Source organism: Suncus etruscus, chromosome 8 (assembly GCF_024139225.1).
Source record: "Suncus etruscus isolate mSunEtr1 chromosome 8, mSunEtr1.pri.cur, whole genome shotgun sequence".
NCBI lineage: Eukaryota > Metazoa > Chordata > Mammalia > Eulipotyphla > Soricidae > Suncus > Suncus etruscus.
In genome coordinates this window covers 23383551-23408840 of record NC_064855.1, presented here as the reverse complement: position 1 = coordinate 23408840, position 25290 = coordinate 23383551, and the positions used below count along the sequence as shown (strand labels likewise).

At 43.5% G+C, this 25290-nt stretch overlaps 1 protein-coding gene across 1 annotated transcript in view; it reads left to right on the top strand.

Moving 5' to 3' along the window:
* Positions 1-25290, top strand: part of DDX10 (DEAD-box helicase 10) — a 278266-nt gene that overhangs the window by 239461 nt on the left and 13515 nt on the right. The gene's annotated exons all lie outside the window — the stretch shown is intronic.

The following is a 25290-nucleotide window of genomic DNA, read 5'->3' as shown; positions in this document are numbered from 1 at the left end:
CTTTCCTTTCAAGGAGCTTTAAGAATGCTGCTGTGACTGTCATCCTTTGATCCCTGAGAACTTCCATAAAAGGAATTTTCTTGCTTGATGTTCATGGGCTGCTTTTCTCATCTTCATTTATTTTTCCAATAGGTCTAGGCTGAGTCTTACTCTGTCTTTCATTTCTGATTATTTCTTTGCAGCTGTGGAATTAGGAGAAGTAGAATTAACACCAAGAGTGAGAGTTAAAATTTTTTGAACAATATGATAGATAAGCTAACTCTTGCAGTGGACATTGTGATATCATAGAAATAATTGCTCAGCTGCAAACTGCACAGATATGTATTCTTGTTCCCAAGAGTTCTAGTAGAGAGTTTTATACCTTTTGTGGATAAACCTCAGTTATTCCAGTGGTCTCTTTTACTCATACTTTATGTTTTTTTATTTCCTTTTTCAAATATTCCATTTATATAGCATATGCTTGGACAATAAAAATATTTAGCTATATTTGGTGCCAAGAATTGGGATAAGAAACATTATTGTTTAAATTGTATTCTACTTAAGAGTTAAAAATATAGTTCTCACTTGGTATTTCTTGTATCTGATCTTTAAACTTCGAATTTAGTATCTGTCATGTATAGTGAGTGCAGAACAAAAAAAGACAAACAAAAAATACTTAAGCTATTAAAGAGTATTTTAATTCCCTGAAAGTTACCTAAGCATGCAATTACAGAACTGTACAATGGATTTAACTTGTGGCTTGTGTCCCAAGTTTGGCAAGGAGAGAGGAGTTTGGGAGAGGAAGCTGATGGAGAACACCATTGATGGCACATACTCTGGGTGGGGTGAGTAGGAAGAGCTTCCTAAAAGGAGGGACATAAGCCACACCTGAAGAAGTCTCCAAAGGTCAGGAAGAAGGGTCAGTTAACCTTCAGAGGCACACGGCCTTTTATTCTTGGTTTTGGTTTTGGTTTTGGGGCTTGCTTAGGGGCTACTTCTGGCTTTGTGCTCAGAAAGTAAACCTGGCAGGTTGGAGACTATATGGGATGCCAGGATCAAACCCAGGTTGGCCACATGCAAGGCAAGTGCTCTACCCTCAAGAGCCTGGCCTTTAAAGTAAGACAGGCATTTTAACTGTATTCCAACTAAATGCTTCTTTCCATAAAATTCTCCCTGTTAGCTTTGCTCCACAGGCCAAGAGATTTGATTTGGAACATGTAATATAAGATTAATTTGTGTGTATCTAGTAGCATTCATCATATTTGGTTTATGGTCATCTTCATGTGAATTGCTAATGATGTGAAAATACACAGAGGATTGAATATGAAAAAGAAGCAGCTGGATGTCCCAGATACTCATTATCCAGTCAAATTGTGTTTTTAATATTTATAATCCTAACCTTTTCAAACAAAAAAAGGAAAAGAAAAAGGCTTGTGGTTAGTCTCTTATTGCCTTATATCAATCTTTTCTTCTGCAGTCTCTGGCTGAGGGCACATCCCTGAAATAAAAAATTGTTGTAGGTGTGATGTTTGGTGTATTATTCTAGATGGCATAAGACAATTACAATGGTAATTTGTACTGAGATTGTAGGCATCATTTAGACATAATAATTTCTATATGAACCTTTCTATATCCCGTTCCCTGTATCATAAAATGTTTCACACATAATTTAATTAGATTTTTTTTAATATAGTCTGACACAACTTTGAAGCAAAAAACCAATCAGGGTTTGTTTGGATTTTTTTTTTTTTCAGATTTTTTTGGGGGGGAGTGCAACAATCCTAACTACATATCTTTAAAAGCTATTTCTTGCACAGTGGTAAGTTTTTTGATCTAGTGTCTACTAGTGTTCTTCTGTGTCATGTCAGTTGATTTGTCCAGTGACTGCTCTTTTAAAACTTTAGGGTTAGGGGCCAGATTGATATCTCAGTGGGTAGGGCGTTTGTCTTGCACACTGCAGACTTGAGTTTGATCCCTGGCATTCCATATGGTCTCCTGAGTCTGCCGGGAGTGATTTCCAAGAGCAGAACCAAGAGTAAGACCTGAGAGCCTCTAGGTATGACCCCAAAATAAACAAACGAAAAAATTTAGAGTTAAATTTAGAAGAAATGGAAGATTAAATTAAAAGAAATGCATGTGAGTCCAAGATAAGTTTCTGGGTAAGCAAAATTCCCAGAAAGAAATGTATTTCCTCCCTTAATTAACTTTGATTGGAGAGTATGTTATATCATTTGTTATATAAAAGTTTTGAAGAATTGGGCCCGGAGAGATAGCACAGTGGCGTTTGCCTTGCAAGCAGCAGATCCAGGACCAAAGGTGGTTGGTTCGAATCCCGGTGTCCCATATGGTCCCCCGTGCCTGCCAGGAGCTATTTCTGAGCAGACAGCCAGGAGTAACCCCTGAGCACCACCGGGTGTGACCCAAAAACCAAAAAAAAAAAAAAAAAGTTTTGAAGAATTATTGCTGTAAATAGGGGATTTTAAAAAATAAACTAGGCACGATAGTTTAAAAAAACACTCTTGTTTTGATTTGTTAGTTTTTGACTTTATTTTCCTTCTCTCCTTTCTACCACTTTTCTCTTCCCTTTTCACTCCTGTGGTTATTATTTGGTGCTTTATTTATTTATTTGTTTATTTATTTATTTATTTTTCTTATTAGCCGGGTGCATTTTTTTACTTTTTTTTTTTTTTTTACTTTTTCTCTTTCTTTTTTTGGTAGTTGCGGCCAAATTTTTTTCTCTTCTTCCTTTTTTTTCTTATCCTTTTTATCGCAAACGACAACAAAATAGATAATCTACAACAAGCTATAAAGTGGAGCCCAGTTGCACTAGTATTCTGAGGGGAAAGAGAGGGAGATATGAGATGCATGCTGGAAACAGGGATGGAAGGAGAACAGCAGTGGGGGTGGGAGTGCCCCTCATTCGTTGTCACTATGTACCATAAATAATTCTGTGAAAAAAATAAATAAATTAAGAATTAAAAAAAAGAATAATAGCTTTTCAAAAAAAAAAAACACCAATGACTTGTAGTCCTCACTCCTTTAATTGTAGATAGTGTAAATGGGGAGGAGTTGGCTCAACTGATAGCTTTCAGTTGAAAGTGTATCTGCTGTTGTTTGGTTTTTAACTTGAGATTATTTATGTCTCCACTGTGTCTGGCAACATATAAAAGAAAATTTTCAATCATCTCTTTTTTGTGTATATGTTATATGAAATTAATCGCTTTGACTTTCTTTAAATTCTGTTTCTTTTTGTCTTTTGGTTCTTACATTACCATAAAACAAAGAATATTCTGTTTAAGTTTAGTGTGAATGGATAAATTTCCTTAACAGATGCTGGGGATGAGACTTAAACTTGGAGGGGAAGCACCACCAGAATTGATCCCTTAATAGGCAGAAGTCAGCCCTGAGCATCTTGGCAAAAAAAAAAAAAAAAAAAAAAACCAAAAAAACATGGGAAAGAAGAAAGAAAGAGGGAGGGAGGGTGGGAGTGAAGGAAGGAAGGAGGGAAGGAGGGAAGGAAGTACAGAGAGAAAGAGGAAGGTAGGGGAGAAGAAGGTTATTGCTCGTTGAGGAAAGAAGGAAGATGTGTCTTGCATGTCGTCTTAAGTTATTGTCTAGTGTTTTCACTGCTCTGTCATGTAGCCCTTCATTTTATAATGGTTAATCTGTGGCAGTTTGTCATTTTCCAGAAGTGCTAGGATCATTAGGAGAATGGCTAAAGTACTCAGGCTGCCACAGAACTGCAAGTACTTAATAAAAGTATTTTCTGTCTGCTATCCAGACTGGAGCTGAAAATTGCTGTGGCTGGGCCTATGTTGATCTACCCTCTTTCATTTTATATTGCTTCCATTCACCTGCCTTAAGAATGGATAATTAAAAAGAAGAGAGAATGGATAATTAATTGCACACTAATTTCATTGCACACTTAATTTGCTTATGCACCTTTTAGACTTTTTAGAATTTTTGGTTGTACCGGGGGAAGTATTTGCCTTGTATTAAACCCTTTTCTTTTTGCTCATTAAAGTAACACCTGTAATAAGTGACTATGTTGAAGACTGGACTTTTCTCAACTGATATGAAGGACAAATAATGAGGAAGACTAACTACTAACTTAATTTTGTAAAATAGCCTAGAACATTGTGGACGTGGTTGGGTGATGATCTTGAATATTAAAATTAATTCATGAAAGTAATTTGAGGAGAGTTGATTTACTTTTGTAAAATGCATACTGTCTTGGGATACAAATTAGTAGCCAGAGAGCATGTGATAAGACCAGCAAAATGGTTTAAAATTTTTGATCTGGAAAAGGAAAATAATTGTATTTTCTAAGTCACTGTAGAGCATGAAGTCCTACCCTGGATTATGGCCGATACCTGAGGGAAATTTTGACCATTTTGAAATGTTTTTTCCAAATTAATTATGTGAAGTGCATGCCCACATAAACTATGTGTAATAAAAGATATAATATATATTAGTGCACATCACCCACATATGTGGTGTACAGAAACTAGGTCCATGTGTTTAGATGGAAAAATCTATCGTGACTCTTTCATCATCATCTTCTTAGAGGGATATATAACTCAAAATAACAGAAACTAGGAGGTCAAACTTTTTTTCGATCCCAAATGATATGTGCCTTTTCAAGAAGGAAGTTTATCTGTGGGTTTTTAGTCTGACAAAGTCTTCTGCCTTTCTTATCCTCACTATCCCAGCCTTTTCTGATATCTGGTTTGAGGCCTTTTTTTTTAGAATAATGTCTTTTCTTCTGCACTTACAGTTGTTTGCATTGAACACTGAGCTAGTTCTTCTTTTTCTTTGACTTAAGTGATAAAAAGGGTTTTTACAATTTTTTTTAACTCCTGGCACCTTGAATAAGATATCAGGGATATCAGACATTTCTACTACTTCATTATTAGTAGTATTATTATTGTTATTATTATTATTATTATTTGGCTTTTGGCTTTGGGGCCACACGCAATGGTGCTCAGGGTTACTCGTGGCTATGTACTCAGAAATCACTCCTGGCAGGCTCAGGGAACCATATGGGATGCCTGGAATTGAACCCGGGTCCTCCCAGGTTGGCCACATGCAGGGCAAATGCCCTACCATTATGCTATTTATCCGGCTGCTTTACTTCAATTTTTATCTGCAATATCTTTCACATCAAAAAGGAAGCTCAGCAGATTTTCTGGAATGTACTGCAGTAATTAATATTCATTAGAACTGTTGGCTTGTAAATTAAAATTTATGATAACGGGGGGACATGGCATGGCATTTTTGCCAAAATGCAATTACTTCTAAATAGATTTAAAGATTTCTGAGACTTTTCTTTTTAGTCCCAATTTCACTTTTAGCTTAAAATTTTGTAGGAAAAAAGATGTTTATTGATATGAATACAAGAAAGAGAGCTTTATATAGAAAAAGTTAGGCCAAGACGCCAAACTTTCAGTAGCTTTCCATGGGCAAGTTGGCAGCGTATTACAAAATGATCCGAGGTAGGAGGAGTTGTGAGTAATAATCACTGTGCTCACCTTCCATCCTTAGCCTTGCCTGCGTTCGAGAGCGGTCAGCTTTTCTACCTTATTTCACCTTCTTTGCCTTTTAAAAATGAGAAAGGTGAGTGAAAGGAGAGGTGACAGGATCTCAATATAAAAGGGTGTGTACTCTCTTCCAGCAGTTCTGGGCTTGGCTTTTGTCAGAGGATGGGACAATGATGCCGATCCTCTTTCATGAGGTAACACAGGCAAACTGCACGAAACTAACACAGCCCCCTTCAAGGGGAGGAGCTCCCAGCAAAGCCTCTTTGCCAGCGACTTCTGGCTTACACTATCTCTGGAAAAGTGCCAGGCTTCAGTTCCCAGTGATCTTGAAGGCCATTTTTATAACCTGAATTATGGAACTGCCTCTACAGCACTCCTTGAAGATAAGTGTTCTCTCTCCCTCTTGTGTTTCTGCAATGCTCCTGCATACAGCCCAGAAAAGACTTTGGAGATTTCCCCAGCAGTGGCTTTTTGCTCTGTGCCTTGGCTACAATCATAAACAGGCAGCACTTGGAGCATTCTTGAAGTTGAGCATAAAGGTTTCTGATGGCCAACCCAGGTATGCAAGTCAACACTCTCACTTCATTGGATGAAATTTATTTCTGCTATGCTTACCTTAACGAATGGTGTTTAGCAGGTCAGTCAGTGTTCTTCCCTTTTGTGACAGGATGTGTTGTTTTCATGATTTAGTTCCATCTCTTTCACACATCTGTGCTGCTGTTGGCTTCAGCTTCCTAAGAGTGAGAGAACTAAAATTTCAAAGTAAAAGATGAGTTACCAGTTTCTTCTAAATGGGAAAATATGATGACAGTGGACCAGTATTCTCTTCCCTTTAACTTTTTTTCCTTAATACATAGAAATAGATCAGAGGTTCTTATTTCTGAGTAGATGCTCTTAGACATGTTTACTTTTCCAAACACAGTTTGGTCTGGCAGATGTAAGATGTGAATTGAATGGGATTCTTTGAAAGAACAGACTGAATGCCTTGCCCACAAGTACTGATTAAGGAAGTGACCTACGGACTGCATTACATAAGCCTTCAACCCTTGAGAGAAGTACTTTATGAACTGGCCCTGTAGATTTGAAGTTATACAGGACCTAATTTGAATATCTAATCCCTTTTACAACTTGTTGGACATTAGGAAAGTTATGTAATGACCTCTGATCCTCAATCTTCCTTACTAGTTTGATGAAGATGATCCTTCATCTTATTGTGAAGGTTCTAATGTGAGTAAAAGAAAGTATTCTAGTAGGAAATAGAAACATTAATAGATGATAATTATTTTAATTATTACAAACAAAACTATGGGAGTAGTTTTTAAATGATATTTATAGATTTTCAGGGATAGATTTTAATGTTCTGCCTCGGTACCTGATTTCTTTTTTCTTCAGTCCCCACAAAGGCTCAAATATATGAACAATTTAGCTGAAAAATATGCCCATGTGACATAATATATTCAACATACAAATGGAAGAGTCTGTCTGTATTGTGAAATTGCAGTGTGGAACATACTTTTCTGCCTTCTTCCCCTCATGGGACAATTCTGTATCTTGGGCATAGAAGCAGCTTGCCAAAGAGAATCTAGACTTCCTATACTCATGAAGCTTGTGATCAATGGGACTATAGTAACATAAGATTTTGATGAGGTGTTAGGGTGAATTTCTCTGAGATGAGACCTGAATAATTAAGAAAAACTTCCTGTTTAAGAAGGAAGGACAATTTCTACTATGATTGTAAACCATGAGTTGCTTATCTGTTACACTAATAGCTCAGTCATGAGTAGTTAATTATATTTATTCCCTACCAGCAGAGGTCCCCTGGGTTTCCTTTTTCATTCATCTCTCAACCCTTGTCTCCTCTGATGCTGTTTGACTTTGTGAAAAAGGTGATGAGGATAGTATGTTATTCTAGCCACAAAATGACAACTCATGAGAAAGGAATTATGATGGCTGAAAGTTTGTGAAAGGAGAGTGGGGTGAAATTGTCTGGATACGCCAACTGAAGATAGATGAGATAACAATAACTGGGGTTTGAATTAAAACAGCAAATATTTCTTTTCAGAATAGGAAAGTAATGTGATATCATGCTTAATGAGTGTTATATGTTGATAATATATTAACTCTTAAACCTTTGAATTTTTATGAATAGATCTTATTAACAATTTTTAGGTTTTTTACTTTTTGGTTTGGGGCTACACCTGGCATTGGTTAGGGGGGCCACTGCTGGCTTAGTGCTCAAGGTTCATGCCTGGAGGTGCTTAGGGGACCATGAGATATTGAGGATTGTACTGAAGGCTCCTGAATGCAAGAGGTGGTTATGCTCCACTCATTTGAGCTATCTTCCTGACTGGTTATTTTATATTTTTGGTAAAAAGAGAGTGAATTGTACAGAACTGTTTATCACTTTTCTATATATATGTTCTATATATGTACTAAAACTCCCATACATGCAATTTTCCGTAATGTTAACATCTAAACCCAGAAGAATGCTTGGTTATCATTGATGAAGCCTACATTATCCATCATTACCAGCCCAGATTTTGGGCAAATGCATAGTGGCGTGAAGCTACTATTCTGCCATCACAGTTTCAAAGAGCAGTTTCACCTGCACTAAAAATCTCTTGCCCCACTACTGCCCCTCTTTGACTTCTAACCTACATCCTTTTCCTCCCCAGACATCTCCACAGCTCATGGTCTCTTGCACAATGATCTCCATTTAGTTTGAATCACTTATAGTATGCTTTTTAGCTTCTTTCATGTATAAATATACTTTCAGAATTCCTCCATGTATTTTCATGACTCAAGAGTTTTTATTATTTATTTGCCCTCCCAGGCAATTTTTTGGTGGCTGCTGCAGCAGCACTGGCAGTTGTCACCTATACAACCAATGGTTCTCTCCAAGGGCCCAAGCATGCAATGCTGCTTAGGCTCTATAGTGCCAAGGAGAGCCCGGGCAACACTATGGTGCTTTGGGCGGGATCCAGGACCTGACTATATTTTGTGGACTGTGCAGTTGTGGGGACTGAGCCTAAGTTGAGTGCATGCTAGGCGTATGCCCTACCTTTCATACTGTCTCTTGGATACTGTCATTTATTTATTTATTCCTTTGTTGAAAGATGCCTTAGTTCATTATAAGTTATGACTAAAGCCATGATAAATATTCGTGTGCAGGGTTTTTTTGGGGCCACACCCGTTTGATGCTCGGGTTACTCCTGGCTAAGAGCTCAGAAATTGCCCTTAGCTTAGGGGGACCATATGGGACTCCGGGGGATGGAACCAGCGATCCTTCCTTGGCTAGCACCACCTCACCGGCCCCTCGTGTGCAGGTTCTTATGTGGGCATTTTTTCATCTACTTTTGTAAATATCAAGGAAAACATGGTAGCAGTATTCCATAGTAAGAATATTTAATTTCAATGCAACGTTTCAGGTGGTATAATATAAGCCTGCATAGTGCTGATGTCACCCAGGCTCTGACATGGCTTTAGAAAAGCAACTCAAATTGAATCAGTTAAACTTAACTTAAGATAGTTACAGAGACACTGGACAAACTTAGATTGATTTGAGAGAGATTAATGAATAAACTATTAAGTTGAGCTATAAAGTTGAATTAAGTAGGTGAGCAATAACTTCAAGCTTTAGCGAGGGTTTATTAGTCATTCATAAGGAAAATAGGAGGAGGAAGAAGAACAGATTTGTGGTAAAGCATATTACAAGCATGGTGAGTTTTGAGGTGCCTTTGAAGATGTAGCTAGAGAGATCTAGGGGCTGATTATGCTGATCTGCTCAGAAAAGAACTCTAGGCTCAAGGTGCAACTTTTTTTAAGTTGTTGTCAAATAATGATACAATCAAGGATGTGGTGTCCAATCTTTAAATACTTAAAATTTAAATGTTACTTGTTACATCTCATACAAAGTTTAATAGTAGTAATGGTAAATTTATTTGGTGCTAGAGTTTAACTGGCAAAAAAAAAGTCATTATACCTTTGTAAAGTAAAATTCTAATTATTAGCTCACTGGAATTCTACTGTTCATGATAGAGTACTAACTCAAAAGCAAGTCGTATGTTTGCAAAATTGAGTTGCTGCGCTTAACCTATTTCTATAAATTATGGAAAGCATTCATAGAACCAAGTTTTAGGATACTGGAACTGTGAACCATTAAATATAAAAGGTTGATCTGCAGAAAATACCCCACAGACTAGACTTCCACAGAATAGATACAGTTGTTCTGAGATGCTTCCAAGCCTCACATCTATGATCCTTTGGAAATTGAATGGAAAACAAACTTTGCCTTCTTCCTTTTGGTGGTGGCTGAAGTTCTGGAAACTTCACATATTCCAACCAGACCATTCTTTTAACCATCCAGGTGAGTGGGTGTTAGGGAATGATTTTCTTTACTCAGATATGCTCCAGAAAGGAAGAAGAAAAATATCATTAACTATAAAAAAAATTAAATGTAGGTCAGAGAGATAGTACAGCAAGTAAGACTTGCTTTATACCCAGCTGACCTAGTTTTGATCCCTGACATCACATATGGTTCACCAAGAATCCCCAGAAATAATTGTCAAACAGAAAAAGGAATCACAAATAGAGATAAAAGAAATTGAAAAGCTCAACTGTACTCAAGAAATAAAAAGTACTTAAAAAGATCCAAAGGTATATAAAAGGAAATAGAATACAAAATAAACTTTACATTACCTGGGATAAGCCTGTGCCACATCATTATCAACCTAAAGATTACACTAAATAGTATTGACAAATCATTACCAACATTTTTATGAAGAATTATAAAGAACCATGTGTTATGGTATACTATACAGAGAAGCATCCATAAGCACATTGGTAGAAATGAGGAAATATTACATGGTCTACATTAAGATACAATACATTGGATATTTGAAAAGAGACTTCATTTGCAGGAAGACTGGTTTTCAGCTTTCTAGGAGATGGATTAGTGTAGATGTTATCTACTATTTAAGGTGCCTAATATGTAAATTGTAAAGTAACACTACCTAAAACTCGCATGAAGTCTTCCACTTGGTCCTTGAACCATAGTCTTGTGTCTTAGAACAATAACCCCCAATCATCACAGAGGAAGAACTTTTGCTTTCAATTCTAAAAGCTCCTAATTTTCAATCCAAGTATGCTTCTGAAGTGTCGATTATTTAAAAAAAAAAACAATTAATATTCTAGTCCAGCTCCATAGGTAACACAGAATTCAGCATCTGACACATAGTAGCCAGTGTTTAAAGAAAAAGTGATAATAGCCAATGACACAGATTTATCCTGCCCTATGTGTCTCCTGGTTCCTCATCTTTCAGCTGGATCCAGATACCAAGGTCAGAGCTGATGGAGCATAACCTCCTCTCCACTACTTCTGAGCTTAGAACTATGAAGTTTAATTGACATCTGCTTGTCACCTGCAACCAATTTTTCTCTTTGAATTTAATTTTTTTCCTCTGGCAAACAGTAATACAAGCATTTTTTTTTTTTTACAAATAGCCAAAAAGAATATTTAAAAACTGGCCAAGACCAATAGATAATTAGTATAAACTACCTGTAAGTAAGTAGTTTACAAAACTGAGTTTGCTTGGTACAGGTTTGACTGGACGTGGCTGTGAGACTGTGTAGAGGAAGGTGTCTACTCTGGGGTGTGGTGTCTGGATGGTGTATGCATGAAACCAGCATTAAATTAAATACCAGAATTGTAAAATCACAGTACACAATAAAGAACACTGCCTAAAGGTTAGAAATAGTTGGGGGCCTGGAAGGTGGCGCTAGAGGTAAGTTGTCTGCCCTTGCAAGTGCTAGTGCTAGGGACAGGCTTGTGGTTCGATCCCCCCCCCCGTGTCCCATATGGTCCCCCCAAGCCAGGGGCGATTTCGAGCGCATAGCCAGGAGTAACCCCCTGAGGTCAAAACGGGTGTGGCCCAAAAAACAAAAATCAAAAAACAAAAAAGGTTTAGATATAGCTTGATTTATTTATTTGTTTGTTTATTTTATTTATTTATTTTTGGTTTTTGGGTCACACCGGCAATACTCAGGGTTACTCCTGGCTCTACACTCAGAAATCATTCCTGGGCCCTGAGAGATAGCACAGCGGCATTTGCCTTGCAAGCAGCTGATCCAGGACCAAAGGTGGTTGGTTCGAATTCCCGGTGTCCCATATGGTCCACCATGCCTGCCAGGAGCTATTTCTGAGCAGACAGCCAGGAGTAACCCCTGAGCACTGCGGGTGTTGGCCCAAAAACAAAAAAAAAAAAAAAAAGAAGAAAGAAAAGAAAAGAAATCACTTCCTAGCAGGCTGGGGGAACCCATATGCCATTATGGATGTCAGGATTCGAACCACCATCCTTTCATATGCAAGGCAAACGCCCACCTCCGTGCCATCTCTCTGGCTCCAGAAGAGTATTTTTTTTAATTAAAATACAATTTATAATCGGGGCCGGGTAGGTGGCGCATGGAGGTAAGGTGTCTGCATTGCAAGCGCTAGCCAAGGAAGGACCAGGTTCGATCCCCCGGCATCCCTATGGTCCCCCCAAGCCAGGGGCGATTTCTGAGCACATAGCCAGGAGTAACCCCTGAGAATCAAACGGGTGTGGCCAAAAACCAAAAAAAAAAAAAAAAAATTTAAATCAAAATCTTACAAGTTTTATGTGCAGATATAATGCAAAACTTTTTTTTTTTATATATGCAACCTTTAGAAACAAAAATTTACTCTCACTTTATATGGATTCATTCATTTTTATATGGGCTCAGGTCAATAATTACTTTTCTAAAAATTACTTTGTTTATTTGCTTTTTTGGGCCACCACACACAGCCATGCTCAGTGATTACTCCTACGTCTGACCTCAGGGGTCATTCTTGGTGGTACTCCTGGGGTCTATATGGGGTGCCCAGAATCAAACTTGGTTGGCCTGTATACAAGGTAAATACCCCTACCACTGTGCTATTGTTCCAGCCCCTACTAAAACATTTTAATATAATGATTAGTCTCTTATAATTAAACATTTGTGTTTCAAAGTTACAGAAATTTTATTGCTCTGAATATTATTATTTTTTTAATATCCTTGCAACAAAATTATTATATACATCCCACATTTCATGGGATAAACTCCCAGAAAAGTAGTTGTTGAGTATTGCATACTGGAAAGATTTTTTTTTTTTTAAGGAGTTGCTGATTATGCTCCAGAAAGACTAAAGTAATTTACATTCCCACCCAGCTTATATTCTAATTGTGATTTTAAATACATACAGGTAAAAAGAAGAAAATTCTATTAGTATAAGAGTGCCAGGTACAGAATGACTAATAAAAGCTTAGGGGACTCAGAGAAAAGGGATCACTTCTGAAAATGTCTGGGTACCTTTTATGGTATATGAAGATGTGAGGCACAGGGGGATCTCACAATAGTGTTGCTCATGTGAGCCAAGGCCACATGTAAGGAGTGCCAGGAGGAACTCTATGGAAGGCTGTTGTATGTGCGGGCGTGTGTTGTTGTATGCAGATGTGCGCACCTGTATATCTAAACACTTCAGTCTTTCCTCCTTTTGTTTCTCATAAGTGTAACCAGACTCCACTCTTATTCTGGCTCCTTAACTACTTGTCTAGAAAGACACTCCCCCACATTGAAACCTGAAATTAGATCTATAGAAAAAATCCAGTTCAGATTGTCAAAGAATTGTCAAAGAGGTTTGTATTGAACACTAAGGTAATCTGTGTTCCCGTTACAAACTTGATTATTGAGATGTTTAAAATGCTACTCATTCTAGTTCTTACAATTCTTTCTTTCTCAGGTATTCGCTATAAATAAATTGGCTCAGGTCCTTTTAGTATTCTGAAAAGCATTTGGGTACCCCATTTTCACAAAAAGTTCAGGGTCATTGAAGTAGATTTCTGTATTGTTGTTGGTTTTGAAGAACTTTTAACGTATTTTTCATTTAGGTTTTGTTGATGGTCTTTAAATATAGCAAGATATTATTAATTACATAACTTTATTAATTGAGTTTATGAAGGATTGGTATCTTTTAATTATTCTTGTTATTTTATAGGTTTTTTAGTCATCTGAGCTCTGCTTTTAATTTTGAAGCCATGTTTTATGCCATACTCTCTGCTCATATTAAGCAGTATGTGGTCCTTTTGACAGTTACCTCATGCATTTGAAGAGCATGGAGATAGGTTGGCTCTTTTAAGTGTTACAGAAGTAATATATAAAAATGAAGAGCACAGCCCAGATTCTGAGGGTCACTACCTGGTTTTCAGGCCATGAGATAAGGCTTCCTCCCTCCTTCCAAGGGAGTTCACTTGTTTCTCCTGAAGGGAAACATCAAAGTTACCACTGCTTCCTGCCTCTATTGCATTTTCACAGCCCCTTTTCCTTCAGAAAGTTCTACTTTCTATTTAAAAAAAAAAAAGTATCATGTTGCACTGCATGAACACCTAATAGAATTCTGTTTTTCATTGGTTGTGCCAGGTAATTAAAGATTATAATCTTACGTAAAAAGTCTAAGAACCCATCGCATTGCTTGCAGAAAACTATTCTAGAATCAAGAAACCTAGAACTTGATCATTACAAATAATGATAGACTTAATCAGCCATCATCCTTATGAACATTCCACTTCTTAAATTGGGTTCAGTAAAGCTCTCAGTAATGTTAACTAAATAGGCTAATCTAAAACCTCTCTTACTTTTTACTCTTTGTATTCTTAAGATTTGAACATGCCCACTGTTTTTCTATTAGCATATTTTGAATTTACCAGTGTATTGCTTATTTTTATTTTTATGACTTTCACTTTAAACTTCTCTTCAGCATTCTGTTAAAAATAGGTCTAGTGAATTCATGCAGTTCCTCCCTCCCCCCTAACACCCCCCCCCCCCCCCCCCCAGCACCATCAGTTTGTTTCCTCCATGTCAGAATCTGTTCTTCCATGTCTGGAAAAAAGCTGTGTATAGAGCACTCTTGACTGGCAGATTTTTTCTTTCAACATTTTGATTATATCATCCCTTTCTTAATTGGCCTCTAAAATGTCTTATAGCTTATGGGAATCATCTTACAATAATCAGATTTTTTTTCCCTCTTGTTTTTAGGATTCTGGCTAATTTTTGATAGTTTTTGCTGTAAGGTATCTTTGAGATCTGTGATTGAGTCTGGAGACCTATGAGTTTTCCTGAACTTGGAATGTCCTAATCTTTCTTCAAATCTTAGGAAGTTCTTAGGCCTGCTTTCTTTCTGCCTGCTTTTTCTCTTCTCCTAACTTGTCAGTAATTTGCCAATTGTTCCTTTTGAAATTAAGCCATAGATCATACAGGCTTATTTGCATTCTCATTCTTGTCCCTTTTTTCTCTCATGACTGGATAGTTTCGGAATTCTTGTCTTTTAACTACACATCTTCATTTTGATGTTTATACTGTCACAGTTCTTATTTCATTTATTATATTCTCAGCTCCAGAAAAGATTTTTTTCTTTCTCTTCTGTTAAAGTATTTTTGTTACTTGTTTTTATTATTTTTCATTATTGTTTTTTTGATCTACTGAATTTTCTTTCTGTGGGTTATACAGACATTTTGAACTTCTTTTGAAACCCATTTTAAGTTTTGAAGTGGGTTACATAAAGGATCATCATGATTTTTATATTGGCTACTAGAAAAGTATTGTGATTAGTTGGTGGATTCATAGTTCCTTGCATTTACACTTTCTTGGAAGATTTTTGTTACTTCTTACTGTCACTTTTGTCAGTTTTCTACTAATTTTTGCCATAAGAGAAGATTTCTATCAGCCCTGCTAGGATTCAGAGCTTTCTCTTACCTATCAATGTACCTGTTCTTGTGCTTCTTACTTTCTCATAGCAGAAAGTTGTGTGCCTTCTCTTGATTCTATAGTACACCAGGCTTAGAGTTTACATATCCTTTCTGTTTTTCTTGAAGTACACCTGAAGTTGGAAGTTTTCTTGGCCCGTGGATTCAACATTGTGATCACTAGTCATCTGCCAAAATTTGCTCTGATTAATACTATTAGGAGCAAAACAAGGATCTAGCCACAGTTTGAGAGAATAGTGCGGAATGTGTTGTCTGTGTCCACAGACCAGTTGAAATAGCTATGTCAGGAATATTTCAAAGTTTGTAGGAGAGCTAGGATACAGGTAGGATCTCTGTCCCTTTATTCCCATTGATATCTGCCATTCTCCCATCTCTTTGTTCCTCACAGGCCAATCAGCTCATAATTCTAGTATTCCTCTTGGTTGGAGAGTTGGCCTTGACACGACAGTGTTCTACACATCTGGAAAAACTGGGCACTCATTCACAAACTCTTACTTTCTCCAGGGGAAAGCCACAGGTCAAGAAATCTCCCTCAGCTCTGAGCTGTACTGCTTTGGAGGAAGGTAACTTAAAGAAAGTCAAACAATTCCCCTTAGCCTTAGTACATGGATTTGTCACTTCTGGCTTCTTCTGTGGTCTAAAACTTTTTCCACTAGCAACCTGGAAACTTCCCTGACCATGGGCATCCTTTTCTAAGGTGATTTCCAGAGCCTACGAGAAACTGGAACTGATTTATTACCCCTTGCAGGGTTCATGACTAGGGTGGACGAATGTGTTTCTGTTTTCTAGTGCAGGTTTGCTCTTATGGTGGTACTGGATCCTGCAGGTTCACAGAGGCACTTTGTGTGTGTTTGAGGGTGACAGGTACTAGAGAGAAACATGAGAGTTAAACATCATATCACTCATTCCTTAGTACCACACCATTTGGGAAAGGTCTTTTTTGAAGAAGAAACTAGTTTATGACCATATTTAACTTTTTCCTACTAATTATTTTCTAAATTCATTATGTTAGTCCCTCTGTGAGTAAATTAACCCATGGAACATCTATACTAGTTTCAAATAATTAATTTACTCTTAGTTACTGCCCCTCTTTGCTATGAAAAGCAGTATGAAATATATTTCTAGAATTTAGATTTGTCCATAAAGCAGCAAAGCTCTAATTGTGAAAATATTTAGGCTGCATAAAATGTTCTTTTTATCATTTGAGCCAATCATTTCCTGCAGGAAATAAAACGCACTGTAGCACATTAAGAAAAGATGCTCAGTAAAGCCCACTAATTAGGTTGTTTCTGATGAGTCATTCTGAGAAGCACTTGAGTACAGGAAGGAATAAGATCAGTATTACCTAGCACCATATAAATCCTATCAAATAACCCATTGGAATTGATGTAGTACTGGTCATATTCAGAAGTAGGCTAAGACTGAATCCTTTTGTTTGTTTTTTGAAGGTTCCTTTTCACTATGAATTACTTTAAATTTTGGTGACTAGATTCCTGTCATAGGAGAAACTCTTTCATGTCCAATTTTTGAAGCATCTTTAAAAATGTCATTTCTGGCCTAAATTACCTCATATTATTGTCTAGTTTGGCTTTCCTCCATGAAGAGAGAGAATGGCTGTTGAGTCTTAGGGGCATTAGGTATTTCTGGGAGATGATTAGTGAACATTATTAGCCTCTGTTCAAGGTGGTTGGAAATGGATGTGCTGTTGAACTGTCACTTTGACATCCAGGCCATCTGCTAAAAGTAGAAGAGCTTGGAACTTGGGTACTTTGTTCTCTTTTGGAATATGCCATATACTTGTTGCTATTTTATTTTCTAATATCAGTATAATTTATTTGAGGAGGAATAGTTTTAGAGGCATAAAGGAAAGTATCTTTTATATAAAGTTATTCCCTTTTTTAACAGCAGTTCCTCTAAGTAAACTATTCAATTCATATAATTGCACATACGACTACCGAGACTTTGAAAATGTTAGTTATTTGGCAAGGGTCTGACTGTGTCAGTCCCAATCTAGTGGTGTTTTTATTTCCCCATGGTCAACTCTTTGTGTTACTTTCTTTTTTTTTTTTTTTTTTCCCTTGACTTTTATTTTTTTATTTTTTTTTTTTATTTAAACACCTTGATTACATACATGATTGTGTTTGGGTTTCAGTCATAAAAGGAACACCACCCATCACCAGTGCAACATTCCCATCACCCAAGTCCCCAAATCTCCCTCCTCCCCACCCAACCCCGCCTGTACCCTAAACAGGCTCTACATTTCCCTCAATACATCTCTCAATATTAGGACAGTTCAAAATGTAGTCTATTTCTCTAACTAAACTCATCACTCTTTGTGGTGAGCTTCCTGAGGTGAGCTGGAACTTCCAGCTTCTTTTCTCTTTTGTGTCTGAAAATTATTATTACAAGGGTGTCTTTCTCATTTTTCTTAAAACCCATAGATGAGTGAGACCATTCTGCGTTTTTCTCTCTCTCTCTGACTTATTTCACTCAGCATAATAGATTCCATGTACATCCATGTATAGGAAAATTTCATGACTTCATCTCTCCTGACAGCTGCATAATATTCCATTGTGTATATTGTACCACAGTTTCTTTAGCCATTCGTCTGTTGAAGGGCATCTTGGTTGTTTCCAGAGTCTTGCTATGGTAAATAGAGCTGCAATGAATATAGGTGTAAGGAAGGGGTTTTTGTATTGTATTTTTGTGTTCTAGGGTATATTCCTAGGAGTGGTATAGCTGGATCGTATGGGAGCTCGATTTCCAGTTTTTGGAGGAATCTCCATATCGCTTTCCATAAAGGTGAACTAGACAGCATTCCCACCAGCAGTGGATAAGAGTTCCTTTCTCTCCACATCCCCGCCAACACTGTTTATTCTCATTCTTTGTGATGTGTGCCATTCTCTGGGGTGTGAGGTGGTATCTCATCGTTGTTTTGATTTGCATCTCCCTGATGATTAGTGATGTGGAACATTTTTTCTTTTTTTTTTTTTTTTTTTTTTTTAATTTTTTTATTATTATTTTAATTATGACAACAAAGATGCAAAGAAAGAGGACAGGGGTAAAGTTACAGTGGAAGCCCCAATCACCCATATAACAGAATTCTCGGTAGTCCCATCGATGATATCCCAGTCTTGAACTTTCAGCCAAAGAACATTAAGAAAAACAAAACTGAACTCATGTACAATACAATTACTTTGTCCCTCAAATCCCCAGTTGTAGTACATACTATTTCTTAGCAGCACACAATATAATCTAAAGACATTAGGCTTATGTAACTCCTTTAAACATTGAGGGCAAAGTACATTTCTCTAGTTCCATGCATATGCTTACTAGTTTAAGTTAGCCTCAAAAGTTTTAGTGGGTTGTTCTTCTTAAGGATTGGAGTCAAGGGAACATAGTAAAAAACGGTATTAAAGTGGCATTTGTTTGCATAGGCCCACCAAAACATAAGGGATCCTGGAAAGGCAAATTATGGTCTAATACAAGGAGACCCTACCCCTGAAGTTTCCTGGCACAGGACTGACTCTAGGCTCCAGGCACAACTAGTTTGTCCAATTCAAGTCATCCTCTGTAGTGGCAATACACCCTCCATTCCTCACTTAGTCTCTGTTGTTGTTGGTATCATGCTTCTGTATTAAAGATCCTGGAGTCTGCATATCCCATATTGTAGTCAGGATGGTGCGGAGCATCCTTCATTTCACATCACACTTATGGGGCAATAGAGAGAACCATGTCCTGTAGAGCAGGTCATTGTTGTTGTCAAGTCTTCTCAGTGTAAACAGAAGTCTCTTTTTAAGAGGTCGATGTCAGACCCTTGGTAGAGTCTTTCCTGGTAGAGGACTGCTTCCAGCTGTTGGCTATAAAAAGACCTTGGATGTTTCGTAGATAGCTTGCATGGTTCCGGCGTGAATGGAGGATGCCCATTCTTCTGAGGCCTGTGCAGGTCATTATATCAATGTTCAGGGTGTAAGGTTCATTGTACTGAGATTTTATTAGATAAGAACTTATCTGTATGTATGGTGTTTTCCCATTTTAATGTGTCTATGCAAACAAGGATCAATGCCATGAAGCGTTATTGGTGCATCTGGAGGCAATGGGAACAAGACCAGCAGTTTCCATGACATAGTTCAATCATAGGAATCAAAACTGAGGGACAGTTCCACCAAACAATCCTTACTGAACAGCTTACAAAGAAAAGACAAGATGAAAAGTGGATAGAAACATCATAGTAGAAGAATATATAGAGAGTTACATCAGTTAAAGAAAATACCCATAAAATATTCAAAAGATATATGTGTTCAATAAGTGTTTAATTTCTGTCCTTCTAAGTAGTTCTGGGATTTGTTAGATCTACTGTATGTCTTTCGTCAGAGAATAGAACTGTGTGTTACTGAACTTAAGAAGAGTAAAATCTGGGGTACTAATGGTTGGGAGGAGCATACTGTTCGCCCCGCGTGGTTTGCAAAATGTAGACTGGTATGAAATTGCCAGTGACAGCCTAAGTATAGCTGAGCAGCTATCTGCCACCCCCCCAGATCAATCTCCACCCCCTTAGCCAACCTCTGTAGCCAGCCTAGGAGTGGGGAAAACCCAGGGTGCCCCATCAGCTCCTTCCAGAAACCCACCTGGAGATCCGGAGGAAAGGGGGGAGAGGGGGGGTCGGGTGACCCATCGTCCGAGCCCCACCTACCCCTAGGCCGGGCTAAGGTGGCCGCTGGCACATACGGAGGCCTGCCAGCTGCCCGCCCCGTGTTGGCTAAGAATCCTGCTCCAGAAAGGGAGAGAGACCCCTCCCAAGCCCGAAGGACAGGGATTTAACCCCCCACCCTAGGCCAGGGTCCGGACCCGGCCAGGGAGTGGGGAAAACCCAGGGTGCCCCATCAGCTCCTTCCAGAAACCCACCTGGAGATCCGGAGGAAAGGGGGAGAGGGGGGTCGGGTGACCCATGTCCGAGCCCCCCTACCCTAGGCCGGGCTAAGGGGCCGCTGGCACATACGGAGGCCTGCCAGCTGCCCGCCCGTGTTGGCTAAGAATCCTGCTCCAGGAAGGGAGAGAGGACCCTCCCAAGCCTGAAGGACAGGGATTTAAGCCCCACCCTAGGCCAGGGTCCAGACCCTGCCAGGGAGTGGGAAAACCCAGGGTGCCCCATCAGCTCCCTTCCAGAAACCCACCTGGAGATCCGGAGGAAAGGGGGAGAGGGGGGTCGGGTGACCCATGTCCGAGCCCCCCTACCCTAGGCCGGGCTAAGGGGCCGCTGGCACATACGGAGGCCTGCCAGCTGCCCGCCCGTGTTGGCTAAGAATCCTGCTCCAGAAAGGGAGAGAGACCCTCCCAAGCCCGAAGGACAGGGATTTAAGCCCCACCCTAGGCCAGGGTCCGGACCCGGCCAGGGAGTGGGGAAAACCCAGGGTGCCCCATCAGCTCCTTCCAGAAACCCACCTGGAGATCCGGAGGAAAGGGGGAGAGGGGGGTCGGGTGACCCATGTCCGAGCCCCCCTACCCTAGGCCGGGCTAAGGGGCCGCTGGCACATACGGAGGCCTGCCAGCTGCCCGCCCGTGTTGGCTAAGAATCCTGCTCCAGGAAGGGAGAGAGACCCTCCCAAGCCCGAAGGACAGGGATTTAAGCCCCACCCTAGGCCAGGGTCCAGACCCGGCCAGGGAGTGGGGAAAACCCAGGGTGCCCCCATCAGCTCCTTCCAGAAACCCACCTGGAGATCCGGAGGAAAGGGGGAGAGGGGGGTCGGGTGACCCATGTCCGAGCCCCCCCTACCCTAGGCCGGGCTAAGGGGCCGCTGGCACATACGGAGGCCTGCCAGCTGCCCGCCCGTGTTGGCTAATAATCCTGCTCCAGGAAGGGAGAGAGACCCTCCCAAGCCCGAAGGACAGGGATTTAAGCCCACCCTAGGCCAGGGTCCAGACCACGGCCAGGGAGTGTGGAAAACCCAGGGTGCCCTATCAGCTCCTTCCAGAAACCCACCTGGAGATCCGGAGGAAAGGGGGAGAGGGGGGTCGGGTGACCCATGTCCGAGCCCCCCTACCCTAGGCCGGGCTAAGGGGCCGCTGGCACATACGGAGGCCTGCCAGCTGCCCGCCCGTGTTGGCTAAGAATCCTGCTCCAGGAAGGGAGAGAGACCCTCCCAAGCCCGAAGGACAGGGATTTAAGCCCCACCCTAGGCCAGGGTCCGGACCCGGCCAGGGAGTGGGGAAAACCCAGGGTGCCCCCATCAGCTCCTTCCAGAAACCCACCTGGAGATCCGGAGGAAAGGGGGAGAGGGGGGTCGGGTGACCCATGTCCGAGCCCCCCTACCCTAGGCCGGGCTAAGGGGCCGCTGGCAACATACGGAGGCCTGCCAGCTGCCGCCCGTGTTGGCTAAGAATCCTGCTCCAGGAAGGGAGAGAGACCCTCCCAAGCCCAAAGGACAGGGATTTAAGCCCCACCCTAGGCCAGGGTCCGGACCCGGCCAGGGAGTGGGGAAAACCCAGGGTGCCCCATCAGCTCCTTCCAGAAACCCACCTGGAGATCCGGAGGAAAGGGGGAGAGGGGGGGGTCGGGTGACCCATGTCCGAGCCCCCCTACCCTAGGCCGGGCTAAGGGGCCGCTGGCACATACGGAGGCCTGCCAGCTGCCCGCCCGTGTTGGCTAAGAATCCTGCTCCAGGAAGGGAGAGAGACCCTCCCAAGCCCGAAGGACAGGGATTTAAGCCCCACCCTAGGCCAGGGTCCGGACCCGGCCAGGGAGTGGGGAAAACCCAGGGTGCCCCATCAGCTCCTTCCAGAAACCCACCTGGAGATCCGGAGGAAGGGGGAGAGGGGGGTCGGGTGACCCATGTCCGAGCCCCCCTACCCTAGGCCGGGCTAAGGGGCCGCTGGCACATACGGAGGCCTGCCAGCTGCCCGCCCGTGTTGGCTAAGAATCCTGCTCCAGGAAGGGAGAGAGACCCTCCCAAGCCCGAAGGACAGGGATTTAAGCCCCACCCTAGGCCAGGGTCCGGACCCGGCAGGGAGTGGGGAAAACCCAGGGTGCCCCATCAGCTCCTTCCAGAAACCCACCTGGAGATCCGGAGGAAAGGGGGAGAGGGGGGTCGGGTGACCCATGTCCGAGCCCCCCTATCCTAGGCCGGGCTAAGGGGCCGCTGGCACATACGGAGGCCTGCCAGCTGCCCGCCCGTGTTGGCTAAGAATCCTGCTCCAGGAAGGGAGAGAGACCCTCCCAAGCCCAAAGGACAGGGATTTAAGCCCCACCCTAGGCCAGGGTCCAGACCCGGCCAGGGAGTGGGGAAAACCCAGGGTGCCCCATCAGCTCCTTCCAGAAACCCACCTGGAGATCCGGAGGAAAGGGGGAGAGGGGGGGTCGGGTGACCCATGTCCGAGCCCCCCTACCCTAGGCCGGGCTAAGGGGCCGCTGGCACATACGGAGGCCTGCCAGCTGCCCGCCCGTGTTGGCTAAGAATCCTGCTCCAGAAAGGGAGAGAGACCCCTCCCAAGCCCGAAGGACAGGGATTTAAGCCCCACCCTAGGCCAGGGTCCGGACCCGGCCAGGGAGTGGGGAAAACCCAGGGTGCCCCATCAGCTCCTTCCAGAAACCCACCTGGAGATCCGGAGGAAAGGGGGAGAGGGGGGTCGGGTGACCCATGTCCGAGCCCCCCTACCCTAGGCCGGGCTAAGGGGCCGCTGGCACATACGGAGGCCTGCCAGCTGCCCGCCCGTGTTGGCTAAGAATCCTGCTCCAGGAAGGGAGAGAGACCCTCCCAAGCCCGAAGGACAGGGATTTAAGCCCCACCCTAGGCCAGGGTCCAGACCCGGCCAGGGAGTGGGGAAAACCCAGGGTGCCCCATCAGCTCCTTCCAGAAACCCACCTGGAGATCCGGAGGAAAGGGGGAGAGGGGGGTCAGGTGACCCATGTCCGAGCCCCCCCTACCCTAGGCCGGGCTAAGGGGCCGCTGGCACATACGGAGGCCTGCCAGCTGCCCGCCCGTGTTGGCTAAGAATCCTGCTCCAGGAAGGGAGAGAGACCCTCCCAAGCCCGAAGGACAGGGATTTAAGCCCCACCCTAGGCCAGGGTCCAGACCCGGCCAGGGAGTGTGGAAAACCCAGGGTGCCCTATCAGCTCCTTCCAGAAACCCACCTGGAGATCCGGAGGAAAGGGGGAGAGGGGGGTCGGGTGACCCATGTCCGAGCCCCCCTACCCTAGGCCGGGCTAAGGAGCCGCTGGCACATACGGAGGCCTGCCAGCTGCCCGCCCGTGTTGGCTAAGAATCCTGCTCCAGGAAGGGAGAGAGACCCTCCCAAGCCCGAAGGACAGGGATTTAAGCCCCACCCTAGGCCAGGGTCCGGACCCGGCCAGGGAGTGGGGAAAACCCAGGGTGCCCCATCAGCTCCTTCCAGAAACCCACCTGGAGATCCGGAGGAAAGGGGGAGAGGGGGGTCGGGTGACCCATGTCCGAGCCCCCCTACCCTAGGCCGGGCTAAGGGGCCGCTGGCACATACGGAGGCCTGCCAGCTGCCCGCCCGTGTTGGCTAAGAATCCTGCTCCAGGAAGGGAGAGAGACCCTCCCAAGCCCGAAGGACAGGGATTTAAGCCCCACCCTAGGCCAGGGTCCGGACCCTGCCAGGGAGTGGGGAAAACCCCGGGGTGCCCCATCAGCTCCTTCCAGAAAACCCACCTGGAGATCCGGAGGAAAGGGGGAGAGGGGGGTCGGGTGACCCATGTCCGAGCCCCCCTACCCTAGGCCGGGCTAAGGGGCCGCTGGCACATACGGAGGCCTGCCATCTGCCCGCCCGTGTTGGCTAAGAATCCTGCTCCAGGAAGGGAGAGAGACCCTCCCAAGCCCGAAGGACAGGGATTTAAGCCCCACCCTAGACCAGGGTCCAGACCTGGCCAGGGAGTGTGGAAAACCCAGGGTGCCCCATCAGCTCCTTCCAGAAACCCACCTGGAGATCCGGAGGAAAGGGGGAGAGGGGGGTCGGGTGACCCATGTCCGAGCCCCCCTACCCTAGGCCGGGCTAAGGGGCCGCTGGCACATACGGAGGCCTGCCAGCTGCCCGCCCGTGTTGGCTAAGAATCCTGCTCCAGGAAGGGAGAGAGACCCTCCCAAGCCCGAAGGACAGGGATTTAAGCCCCACCCTAGGCCAGGGTCCAGACCCGGCCAGGGAGTGGGGAAAACCCAGGGTGCCCCATCAGCTCCTTCCAGAAACCCACCTGGAGATCCGGAGGAAAGGGGGAGAGGGGGGTCGGGTGACCCATGTCCGAGCCCCCCCTACCCTAGGCCGGGCTAAGGGGCCGCTGGCACATACGGAGGCCTGCCAGCTGCCCGCCCGTGTTGGCTAAGAATCCTGCTCCAGGAAGGGAGAGAGACCCTCCCAAGCCCGAAGGACAGGGATTTAAGCCCCACCCTAGGCCAGGGTCCGGACCCGGCAGGGAGTGGGGAAAACCCAGGGTGCCCCATCAGCTCCTTCCAGAAACCCACCTGGAGATCCGGAGGAAAGGGGGAGAGGGGGGTCGGGTGACCCATGTCCGAGCCCCCCTACCCTAGGCCGGGCTAAGGGGCCGCTGGCACATACGGAGGCCTGCCAGCTGCCCGCCCGTGTTGGCTAAGAATCCTGCTCCAGGAAGGGAGAGAGACCCTCCCAAGCCGAAGGACAGGGATTTAAGCCCCACCCTAGGCCAGGGTCCGGACCTGGCCAGGGAGTGGGGAAAACCCAGGGTGCCCCATCAGCTCCTTCCAGAAACCCACCTGGAGATCCGGAGGAAAGGGGGAGAGGGGGGTCGGGTGACCCATGTCCGAGCCCCCCTACCCTAGGCCGGGCTAAGGGGCCGCTGGCACATACGGAGGCCTGCCAGCTGCCCGCCCGTGTTGGCTAAGAATCCTGCTCCAGGAAGGGAGAGAGACCCTCCCAAGCCCGAAGGACAGGGATTTAAGCCCCACCCTAGGCCGGGTCCGGACCCTGGCCAG